The 13,209-nt window shown below is 36.1% G+C and overlaps 1 pseudogene; it reads right to left on the bottom strand.

Annotated features, from left to right (window-relative positions):
- Positions 1-1,898: 1,898 nt before the first annotated feature.
- Positions 1,899-6,964, bottom strand: LOC113920328 (annotated as a pseudogene).
- Positions 6,965-13,209: the final 6,245 nt, after the last annotated feature.

Raw genomic sequence — 13,209 nt, 5'->3', positions numbered from 1 at the left:
AATGTCTTATCTCATTGTGAAGGTTATAAGATGTAGTGTTATTTTTTTATTCATCTTTATTTTCAAAGTAGTTATGCACTGCCTTTATTGAGTCGAGTGCACAATAAATATTCATTAAAATTTATAAACACATGTTTGAAAATAAACAATTCTGGGGTATAATATATTTGAATTCAATATCAATGGTTTAAAAGTGTGATGTGGTAGCTTTCAAAACTACTATGCTTTTGAAAAATGTGTTTCCTTTTATGTTTATCCTTAAAAATGCTATTTTCACTAACACAAGCTGTCTATGACTACACAATTTTTGATATAATTTCAAATAAACCTAAAGCATTCTTTAGTTTTTTGTTTATAAGCCTTTATAGATGCATACAGCAGAGGAAAGTCAAAGGATTATTGAATTTATTGATTTAGGATTTTTTTTTTTTTTTTGCTCTTGAAGACTCTCAAGAGGGAATACTGACTTAACATTATTTTTCCTATTTTGGAACACCATTATTACTTCAAAGGTTTGGAATGTGATGATATTTTAAACAGTATTAATAAACTATATTTAGCTTCAGCATAGGAAGGAAGAAGGATGAAAAGAAACTGCTGTGTGTGTGTGTGTGTGTGTGTGTGTGTGTAACATATGTCCGTTTAAAAGTACAATAGGGCGCCTGGGTGGTTCAGTGGGTTAAACGACTGCCTTCAGCTCAGGTCATGATCCTGGTCATGAGTCCCAGGATCAAGTCCCACATTGGGCTTCCTGCTCAGTGGGGAGTCTGCTTCTCCCTCTGACTCTCTCCCGTCTCATGCTCTCTCTCACTCTCTCTCTCTCAAATAAATAAATAAAATTACAAAAAATAATAAAAGTACAATAAACTACACTGGATGTATACCTTACTTTGCTACTATTATCACACACCTATTTTGTTATTTCCCTCTGTAAGGGATAGTCTCCTGTAATAGTATACATTTAGTGATATAAAAATAAACACATGCATTCTGTTTTATTATATCAAATAAGATTTTTTATGCTACAATTTTCCCCTCCTATCCCTAATGAATTGTTCATTGAGCTAGGACTTTTTCCTTGAAAAGTTAATAATATAACTAAAAAGCATAAGACTACATTTGTCGTTAAAATCTTAAATTACTCTTATAAGAGTTTTATAAGTAAGAAGGACAAATCAAACATGGTTTAGTTACTGTAGTATGGAGAGAAGTCTAAATCTTTTTATCCTCTCTGTTCAAAATTGAAATATCTAAATCCACAACACCTACTTTTTTATTATGTTAGTTATCTGCTTATTATTTAAGGCATATCTGAGTAAATTAATTTGATAGATCATATAATTATCATATACAAGTGAAAGCTTCCATTAATTTGTGGAATTTGCATAATAGTCTAGAAATATTATTTTTTATATTACAGTATGGTTTTACTGTTAAAATAAGCACTCTGCTGTTATATTAATGAAGTCTCATTCAGTACAGCTTCATTTTACCTAATATTTCTTCCCTTTCTTCTGCCTGTAATGTTAAGAAATGTACAATTTGTTTCTGTGAAAATTAATGTTTAAAATATAGGTGACTTTCTCTAGATGTTCTGCAAGAAACACTCAGGACCAACTAATCAATTTAAACTCAAATACTTAAAGCACCCGGGCTTATAAAAAGTACAAAGAGTATAAAGATTTTCACTCTTTAATTTAAAATTACTTTCCCTGTGAACATTTTCAGAGCTATCATACCTTAACATGTCAGATTTGCTCTCCCAGTAACTTCCATTTACTTATAGCAGCATAGATTTTTGGTAAATATATAATGTGATTTTCACGGATCTGATTTTGTTTGCTTTAAGGCAGTTATGGACTGTAATAAAAGGCCCACTGGAGTGCATTAGGGTTGTTTCATGTGTTTTGGAAAATGATATCCAAAGTGGAGACCCCTGTCAGCTTACTGCAAAGTGATAGGAACACAGTGATGCCCTGTGCTTACCCACAAGTAGAACCCTGCAGAAAGTATAGGGCTTGCTATCTACTCATGCCAACTCTATCACAAGATTCTACCAAGATTCTACCTTCAGGGACTGATCTATGGGAAATTTGGTTCAGTCATAGCCTAGGTTGGTGTTTCTGAGTAAATAGATTAGTTTTTTTTACTGAAGAAAACAGTGAGTCTGTTATTTAAAAAGTGGCACACTGCTGTTTCATCCTTATTCTTACTGGAGTTTGGGTTTGTAAGTCAATAATTTTAATTTTGTTGCCTAAGGAAATTCACACTACCTTTCTGTTCTTGTACATAAATATTCATACTAACATCAAATTATGAAACAGTAGACATCCCTAAAGTACCTTTAAAAGATAGTTGTTTTGTCTGTTCAGTAAGTCTCTGATCATTTCACCAGTGTTTAAAAGCACTCAAGGGATTTGATATATATTACATTTTTAAAAAAGTAAACCAAAGTATTAAAGAAAAAAGCCTTTGTGTATTCCTTCCAAATAAAGACTAGATTGGTTGGAAGTAAAGAGTTCTGAACAGGAACCAAGGTCTGACCTGGGAAACAGTGTGATCTGTCTCAGGCAGACTAATGAATTCCCTGGATTAAGAGGAGCATCTGAAAGTTTAGACAGGAGTATGACCTTTAAGTTTCCTTTCAATTCTAAGAGTCTGCAATATTCTGTATAAAACTTGGGCCTCAAGAGTAGTTGAGAATAAACTCTGGCAGATGATCCTGTCATGGATTCTTCCAGGAATTGGAGCCATCCATTTGTGAAAGCAATGGAGTATGCAAAGGAAATATTGGGCCAGCTGACAACCAGTGAATCATTCAAGGCTAGGGTACATGACTTTTATCTTTTAGCAGCCTGGTGACAGGGTTCAAAGAGAGCAATCAGGGTGCAGTCAGGGTGTGTGATGAGCCCAGGCTTAGGTAGAGAGCACTGCCACTTTTTCCGCATTCTGTTGGCTAAAGCACGCCACAAGGCTAGCCCAACTCAGAGGTGGGAGAAAAGCTTGTTGGATGAAGTTGCAAAGTCACACTGAAAAGGGCATGACCACAGGAAGGGATAAAGAATAGAGGGTGCCTGGGTGGCTCAGTTGGTTAAGCGATTGCCTTCAGCTCAGGTCATGATCCTGGAGTCCTGGGATCGAGTTCCGCATCGGGCTCCCTGCTGAGCAGGGAGTCTGCTTCTTCCTCTGACCCTCCCCCCTCTCATGCTCTATCTCATTCTCTCTCTCAAATAAATAAATAAAATATTAAAAAAAAAGAATAGAAAGGAATTTCTATCAAGTCAATCCAACATCCACATAGAGAATATGCTTTGTTAGATTATTTATTCACTTTACTATCCATTTGATTGATTTCCATTGATTTATAAATATCCCATTGACTATTTCATTGATTCCTTTTGGATTCCCTCCTTTAAAAAAAAAAAATTCCTTGTCAGAGTTCAACAAAGCAAATAAAGACAATCATAAATTTTAAAAGGTTTCATATTACAGTTAGTATTTTACCTAAGTTTAAAGTATTTTTAAAGTATCTGAAGTTTGTTCCTTTGTGTTTGGCCTGCCCTTTTATTCTACATTTGCCAATTTTGCTAGTTTGTTTCTAAATTTTAAACTTCTATTATCATACCTAATTGTAGGGTTTTGTTTTCTTCTCATTTACCTCTTTTTGACTCTCTGTGATTGCTCAATCTGATAATTTATATTTATTTAATTCTAGGTGATAGCCAGTCATTATTTCTTCAAGTATTTCTCCTTCTTATTTAATTTTTTCCTCTCCACCTAGAATTCCCATGGATCTTACATTTTGTGTTGTTTTCCATAACTCCCATGGATCTTACATTTTGTTTTAAGTTTTCCATATCTTTATCAATTTTAGGTGGCTTTTGAAGTAGAGAATTTCCCAATCTTTTAGTTCTCTAATTCATTCTTTGTATTTTATCATTTATTGTTCAATCCAAACAATCAATTGTTTCAACTGGTTCTTTATAATAGCTTGTCTTTTTGCTGTAGGGATCTTTGTTATGCATATTTTGGGTTCTTGTTCTGGGTCATTTATTTCTTCTGTAAAGTTTTTAAAATTTATTGTGAGGTTTTGTTTTGTTTTTATAGTTCTTGCATTCCTCACAGATTTCATAGGTTTTCCTGTTCATACCTGAAAATTATTAGACACTGTGCCTGGGGTATGAGGGCTTTGACCCGCCTGATGAATTAAGGATGATGAAGCCCTCAGGGTCAGATAAACTTGCATGTTGCAATCTAGGATCATCCCTTCTGACCTTAGGAAACCTCCCATTACTTCACCTAGGCATTGCTCTTTTCCACAAATTATCTCCTTCTATTGAGCTACTCTATACTTTTGGGGAAGAAAGGGAAATATCAGGATCTGTCAAGATGAACTGCACTTGTTAAAATGCTTTTCAACCCAGCCACATCCCAACTCCCCAATGTTGCAATGCCTTCAGAGGCTGTGGCTCCTATTGCTCCATTTGTAGTGTCTGTGGGCCAGGTAATCATGCCCTTAAGGCATGAGTGAGAGCGAAGAGCACAGCTGGAAAACTGTCTTAACACTTCTCCTCCATTTATGATGCTTGGTCCTCTGTCTCAGTAAGCTGTCATTTACCTCTCCCCCAACACACACACACACACACACACACACATACACATGGATCTTGGCACATTCTGTTTTCTAGAGAGTTTCCCAAGGTTTCATTATTGTTGTTAGCTGTGCGTATTTTATAGTTGTTATTTGGCTCTGGAGTCTATTATCCTCCCCTTACTTCCATGCTGTCTCCAAGGGTGAAGTTTGAGAGGAGCCAGCAGCTCTTTCTTTTATGACATTCTGCTTAGGGGCAATTTCTAAATAATTGCTATTGCCCCATCTTAAAATGAGGGGCACTTTTTAATGGCAATTTAAATCTTCTCCAGGCTTGGCACTGTATTCCCTATAGATATCTGTTGCTTATGATAAAAATAACATTTGTTGGCTTTTCCAAAGGTTGCTGAAGAGCTTGCTGAACAGCATGGTCCAATTTATTAAAATTTAATATTAAGAATTTACATCCTCAGGCCTGGAGTTAGGACACAGAAGTATGCAATTTAAGAAATTATCCTGGGTGATTCTCATGTACTTGGTCCACATCTTATACTGTAAAATAATTGCTAAGGGCAGTCTCAGCTCAGTGAGTAAAGCACAGTAGAAGCCAATGGATATCTGTTAGGAATCTCCTATTACTCTTTCAAGGAAATAACCTAACTTCTTTTTTTTTTTTATAACCTAACTTCTTAAAAATTATATGCCCCTTAGGCAAGGATTCACAACACTTTCCTGCAGACTACTTTACAAAGGAATTTCTTGGACATATTTATTCTAGTAATCTCTCATATTACTGATTCTCTATGTTAAAAATGCCACCAAAAATGTTATAAAGACAGGTTTATCTGGTCCTGAAGGATTTTGTGCCATGAAGGTAGCGTGGATTCAGTGTGTGTGAGGGCTGCTTGAGTCTCTCAATGGAGACATTTTCCTTCTTTACCTAGAAACAAGAGGTGAGCAAATGCATTTCTTCATTGCCCACTTCTGTGGGGTTGACATTTATGGATCACTTGTTCACTGAGTGTGTCATCATTTGAGGCCCCTGGATTTATGTAGGTATCTCTCATCTGACTGTCCTGGCACATGCCGAAGGCTGCCTCAGTCACCCAAGATGACATTAGAATTGTAGCTTGAAGTTACATGAATTTTCAGAACACTCAGCATATCTGCATATCATGACAGTCTGCATATCATGAATTGTGTTTATGTTTCTTGGTGTTTCTTTTTCTCTTTCTTTTTTTTTTTTTTTGACTTTTTTGAGGGTTTGCTTTACTTGTGAGGAGGCTTTTTGTTTTGGTTCTGTTTCAATTTTTGAGTCTTGAGCTATACATCTTCTGTGTAATTACTTCACAAAAATTAGTTTCTGCCTTCTGAATGTCTACTTGCAATCCCATAGAACCTTATTTATAACCTTATCTAATAAACTTTAGCATTTTATGGTTCAACCATTTTCATTTTTGTATTTTTAAAATTTTTTTGGCTGCATAAAGTATACTTTATTGATGGTGCATGACTAGGTAGGCCTCCCCAAGTCCCTTTTCTTCAGGAGATCTGGGATGGAAACTATATATGTCGGGAGATTCTCAGTATGTTGGGGGATGAGTTGGGGCAAGGACTCCTCAGCAGCTGAGGGTCTCTCTCTTTCTCTTATTCCTGCTGGGGCTGGTGGTCCTGGGACTTCTACTCCGTGGAGACCAGATAGACCCATTCAGCTCAGGGATGACCTTGCCTAGGGCCTTGGTGGCACCAGTAGAAGCAGGGAGGATGTTCTGGGAAGCCCCTTGGCCATCACACCATAGCTTCCCAGAGGGGCTTTCCATGGTCTTCTAGGTGACAGTGGTGGCATGCACTATGGTCATGAGTCCCTCCACAATGCCGAAGTTGTCATGGATGACCTTGGCCAGAGGGGCCATTCAGTTGATGGTGCAGGAGGCATTGCTGATGATCTTGAGGGAGTTGTCATAATTCTCATGGTTCATGTCCACCACAAACACAGGGGCATCAGCAGAAGGGGCAGAGATGATGACCCTCTTGGCCCCACTCTTCAAGTGAGTCCCAGCCTTCTTCATGGTGGTGAAAACCCCAGTGGACTCCACAACTTATTCAGCATTAGCATCACCACATCTGATGTTGGTGGGATCTCACTCCTGGAAGATGAGATGGGCATTCCATTGATGACAAGTTTCCAATTCTCAGCCTTGACTTTGCTTTGGAATTTGTCATGGTAGAATCATACTGGAACATGTAGACCATGTAGTTGAGGTCAATGAAGGGGTCATTGATGGTGACAGTATCCACTTTGCCAGAATTAAAAGCAGCCCTGGTAACCAGGTGCCCAATATGGCCAAATCCATTTGCTCCAACCTTCACCATTGTGTCTAAGGAACATGACTAGCACTGCACTGGAAGATGTGGCTTCTGTCTAATCAGAAGGAGCTCAACCATTTATTTTTAGATCCATATTGAACTAATTGACATTTTCTCTCACTCATTTATTTAAGATCTAGCAAAGTGGTGGGTATGTATTTGGTTCACAGTAATAAGTGTTGAATAAGAATGAACCATTGAGATGAAACCTACAGGATTCCTTTCTTTATAATACCATCCCATGGAATATAATTAGGACTCAAAATTATCCATACACATTTAGAATCTATATAACAAACCAAATGGAAAAGAACAAAGTATTTATCTCATTGAAATTTCCCATCTAGATTTATAGTTTATTATTTTATAATTTAAATTTAATATGCACATATATACCTGTATGTGTATTTGTTTTATGTAAATATGTACATACTTTTAGATAAATATACACTTATATACACAGTTATCTATGTACATATACACATATGTTGATGGCAAGAACTCTATTTATGTACAGAATGTACAATAGCATTGTGTGTAATAAAAGTGTTTCATTAACAAATAGAACATAATGCATTAAGAAACTTGCTCTTTTCCCTGTATCATATGTCACTTATACCATTTACTGTGCGTCTCAACATTTTCTCCGAACATCAGGCCTTTTTTTTTTTTTTTTTACTGAATTCCATTTAATGTCTTTTCTCTCTCCTTGTAGAACATATGAGAGAAAAACAATAACAAAATGCCCACCTACATGGAGTTTACATTAAAGTGGGAAAAAACACCAAATTGTGCTTCTATTTGTATTTGCTTTATGATCTAGGCATTCAGTTCCTCCAGATAGCTGTTCTCAGCAGTAGTAAATAAAATGTTGGCTCAAAACAAATTGTCAAAGAATAAAAAGCTGCTCTAAACACACTTCTCAGCTCTACATAATAAAGTTGTAATCAGTAAAATGATAAATTGAATCCTAGAACTACCATCCATCTGACCATTCACCTCTTAAATTATTTACTTCTTCCAATGCCCATTTAGTAAAAATCAAATTTATGTGAATATGTTATCAAATATAAGTACACAATTCTTTTGGAACACTTTTGCTTATCTTCGTCCTATTTTGCTCTTTACTCGTAGATTTAGTCTCACCACCTGTACATACTTTATATTAGAGCTGTGGACACTCTATTTTTTTTTTTCTAACTCTTCATGTCCCTTGACTTTCCTCTATATCTAAGAAGGAGATATTTCTTTGGGTTGGACAGGTTTAAAGACATTTTATTGCAGTGTTTAGTGGACAGAGCTTTTAAATAGTGTGGATAAATGATAGTAGTATTTGTTACTATTCTCTCTTTCTCTTTTTTCCCATCTTCTCTCCTGCCACAGCCCCACCACCTCTTGGTAAGTGGTATTGCTTCAAGACAGGCAGAAGGGAAGCAAGTGTTGCTTGCTTCCTCAGAGTTGAGGGATGAGCCACTGTTTTCTATTGTCCTTCATTATGTGTTAGATCCTTTTCCTCCCAGAAGCCTAGATAGCCATAAATTAAAAGATCTCTTATGAGAGAGCTAAGGAATCTATCTTTTTAATTTCTTCTGTCTCTTTTCTACCATATATTTGAGACTAGGCTTTATTTACTCTTCCTGGCCAGATAGCTCTACACATTCTAGAAAATAATTTTTCTTAATTATAACTTGTCTCTCTCTTATTTCCTCTTTTTTTAGCATAGACCAATTCTCATAACAGAATAATAAAAGCCAAAACTTTGACTTTACCTTGGTAAAACAAGCATGTTTTTGACAGCTTTGATTCAAAAAATTTAAAACAGCACTTGCTGGACTCCTGTCTCACATTTAGTTCTTTCAACCAAAAAGAAGATAGTAGGAAGGGAAAAACGAAGGGGGGGATATCAGGGGGAGACGAACCATGAGGGACTCTGGACTCTGAGAAACAAACTGGGGGTTCTAGAGGGGAGGGGGGTGGGGGGATGGGTTAGCCTGGTGATGGGTATTAAAGAGGGCACGTACTGCATGGAGCCCTGGGTGTTATATGCAGACAATGAATCATGGAACACTACAGCAAAAACTGATGATGTAGTGTATGGTGATTAATATAACATAATAAAATAAGATTAAAAAAATCACTTGCATAGGAAGAAACAATTGCTATAATTCTGCATATAGACTGGAATAAAACATAATTTACTAATAAGATGGGTGGGAGTCAGTTTTATTTTTCCAGTCATCAGACAGCATATATATTCTGTCAGAGACTTCTTAGGGTTAAATTTTCCGAGTTAAAATTTGAATATACCTGGCCAAAATATTAATATAATTTTAATTTTAGTTTACTAGCACCTCTTATAGGATTTGAACGTGTAGCTAGAGAAACCAAAATGAACTTCCTAAATTAACCATGGAGGGGATGGGTGATAGAACATGGAGGTGGGGAACCTGAGCTTCCCATGCAGTTCATGATCCTCTGTATCCTGATTCTTCATCATGCCCTCTCAAAAGACTATGGATTCTCTATGGAAGAGACTATATTATTCCTTTTTCTTAATAATCTAGCATGGTACATAGTGTCTCGTATATGCCAAATAAGTTAATGAACAGATGAATTAGTATACATCTACTTTATTTTTGCATAAATGCTTAACCGGTAAGACCAGATTTGAAGTGATCACTGATCACCTTTCTATACTCAATCTTTGGTTTCTATTGTTCTTAGCATTATTCATTGGATTTTAGCAACACTCATCTAGGGGGTAAAATGCTTCCTGCTACAGTCTCTGAACTTGCTACTACTTCCTCTGCTTGAAATGCATTGTTGCCAGATCTTCACATTTACTTCATATTTACTTTCTCAACATTTAGGCCTCAGCTAAAATATCACCAATTTAAAGAGACCTTCTCATATAAGCCTATCTAAGTTAGCAGCCTTTCACCAAAACCCAGTTGCTCTAGTTCATCCATTATTTAGTTCTTTTTTTTTAATCTCATCTCACTTATTGATACCTATAATAATTTTAGTGAAATATTTATGATTGCACTAGAGCAGGAACGTTTCATTTTTTCCCAAACTTTATCCTCAAGATGGTGGCTGACACACAGAGCATACTCCATAAACACTTCTTGAATATTTCAGTTAATGAATAAGTGTGTGTGTGTGTGTGTGTGTGTGTGTCTACTGGTAAGGGTTTAATTACTATTGTTCTGATAAAGTCCTGAATTGTAGCATTTGCTGAATTCTACAGGATAGATAAATACTCCCACTATGGCCAACTTCAAGTTATCAATGTCATGTCATGCCACTGAACTTGGTTGGGAAATTATGTGCACAATTTCCCCTTTTAATCCTGTGCTATCTGGCTTGAGCTGGCTCCAGCGTACCAAAATTATTTTCGTCCATCAAGTGGATCCTCATTAATGACATTAGGATGCCAAGCCTTCAAATGTTTCCAAACTCTGCAACCTACATTTCTCAACCTATTTGTTGCCAGTTCACTAGACCTGCTGATCACATGTCCTCATTTAGTTAACTTTCCATCTGCATGCCCTTCCTTTCTCTCTCTAACAAATGCCTACTAATACTTTAAGATAAAATCAAAAGTAATTTGTATTTCATAATTTTCATCAAAAAATATTTTTTCCTATATACCCAAATAACTATTTGATTGACCTATGTTTTTATATTCCTCATTTAGTTATGTGTTTAAGTAAGGCATACATGTGGGACTGTAGCTGGCTGTGGGCAGAGGACATATTACCCTCATCTGTATATTACTAGCATATAGTAGAATGCCTAACATATAAGGAAATCAATAACTATTTGTTTAATTTACTGGAATTTTAGTAGTTTAGTGGATTTCAAGTGAAGTGGTAATTCTTAAAAATGAAAATAGTACTAGTTCAGGTCCCTTCTCAATAAGAAAGCATAGGGGCACTTGGGTGGCTCAGTCAGTTAAGCATCTGACTCTTGGTTTCAGCTCAGGTCATGATCTCAGGGTCCTGAGACTGGCCCTGGCTTTAGGTTCCAGGCTCAGCACAGAGACTGCTTGTCCCTCTCCCTCCCCTTTTATCCCCCCTTTGCTTCTTCCCTGCTCACACTTGCAGGTGTGTGTGCTAGAGTGCTCCACACTGCCACACACTCTCTCTCTTTCACTCTCTCAAATCAATAAAATCTTTAAAAAAATAAGAAAGCATAATTTTTATCCCCTTATGTATGATGTACAGCTCCACAACAAGTTGGAGAGGCACAAATTATTCTTTCCTTAAGAGTAAGAGGTGATTACCAGAGGGGAGGGGGGTCGGGGATAGATTAAAGAGGTGATGGAGATTAAGGAGTGCACTTGTTGTGATGAGCACAGGATGATGTATGGAAGTGTTGAACTATTGTATTGTACACCTGAAACTAATATCACACTGTATGTTAACTAACTGGAATTTAAATCAAAACTTAAGAAAATAAAAGAGTTCGTTAAACTTAAAAAAAAGTTGTCAACAAAACATTTTAAAAACTAAGTGATAGACATGCACACTCCCATCTTGCAAATCCTCCACTTAAACCAACCAAAATCATTTTAAAATTCAGCCTTTGAAAAATGGTCCATTAAAATCACAATATGCATTTTTAAAAGTAATATTACTTATGAAATATGATTCATAGTTTTCCTTAAAAATGAGCCTCTATCTTAAAATATCCCAACCCACTTAGGATTCTCTGGGTAGGGTTCTGCAATCAAAGTCAAAGTCAACAAGAAAGTATAATCTTTGTTTCCACTGAAACTTTGTATATGGTGATAACATGTATTCTATATCAGGATTCCATTATTCTTAGGTCAATCAGCTAAATATCACCGTAGTAAAATCCCAGCAAACCACATCATCAGGATTTCTATAAAGGAAAAAAAAAGAAGAATGATTTTTAAGAGAACTAAAAATCAATCCCGTCTAAAGGATATTATGGGAAACTCACTAATTAATGAGAATTTTATAGGAGATGTAAACAACAGATTTTATTAACCCGTCTTGGTTTACAGTAAAGTGAGTATATGTAGCTTCCCACCTGATAATAGATTCACAAAAATAGATCAGCATATAAACAGTTTTTAGTGTATAGTTATTTACAAGAACCATATTAGTTTACTAATATCCTCTGAATTCATTTTTTTATTGCTATGTAACAAATTTGCCACACTTTAGCAGCTTAAAACAGCACATTATCTCACATTTTCTGTGGTTAGAATTCCAATCAAGAGTTAGTTAAGTTTTGTGTTCCTGATCTCACAGGCTGAAATCATGGTATTGATCAGACTGTGTTCTCAGTTGGAGGTTGTATTGAGGAAGAATCCACTTCTAAGTTCATTCTGTTGGCAGAACTCATTTCCTTGTGGTTGTATGACCAAAAGCCTGTCTTCTTATTGGCTATTGGCTAGAAGCCACCCTGAGCTCCTAGAAGTATCCTAAGTTATTTTCCTGCCACACACACTGCTGTCTCCTTTGGGGAGCATACAGTTTGGTAGTTTGTTTTTTCAAGGCCAGCAGGAGAGTATCTCTAGTGAAGATACACACAAACATATTAATATGAATCTAACACTATCATCTTTGCCATATAATATAACCTAATCAATGCAGTGACATCTCTACACTTTTGCCATATTCTGTTGGCTAGAAGCAAGTCATAAGAACCACCCACACTCAAAAAGAGAGAATTCTACAAGATTGTCAATCACTGGGAGTCCACTTGTGATGTTCATGCCATATTCTTGTGGTACAGTAGCCGTTTCTCCTACATGGAGAGAAGTGAGTACTGGATGTTGGTGGAATGAAAACAGATTTTCTATAACTAATATATTTTCATGGTAGATAGTTCTAAACTGTAGATAGTTTCAAACTATCTCAGTCTTCCCCATTGAACAAAAAACCCAGAGTCCATTTTTGTCAAACTGTAAGGGAGCATATTTTATTTCATTCTATGAAGGAGAATAAGCTGGGACATTTTCTGACATTTTTATTTACTGGAAAAATAAAAGTAAAGTCTTACCAATTAAACTGTTGAGAAAAACGAATGTCAGGTTTTTTTCTAGACTTAAATAGTACTTTTTTTTTTTTGGTCCCCCAAATCAGGTCGTCATTATAATACAAAGGGCTGTGTTTGGCAATAAACATATGAGGACATGGTGGCTTATCCAGCTGTTTAATGGCATATTTTCTAAATGATGTGCTTTCCCACATTTATCAATTTTTAATGCATCA

This window comes from Zalophus californianus, chromosome 3, assembly GCF_009762305.2.
Source record: "Zalophus californianus isolate mZalCal1 chromosome 3, mZalCal1.pri.v2, whole genome shotgun sequence".
NCBI classification, from domain to species: domain Eukaryota; kingdom Metazoa; phylum Chordata; class Mammalia; order Carnivora; family Otariidae; genus Zalophus; species Zalophus californianus.
Note: the sequence above shows the minus strand (reverse complement) of the source record. Positions and strands in the feature narration are given on the sequence as shown.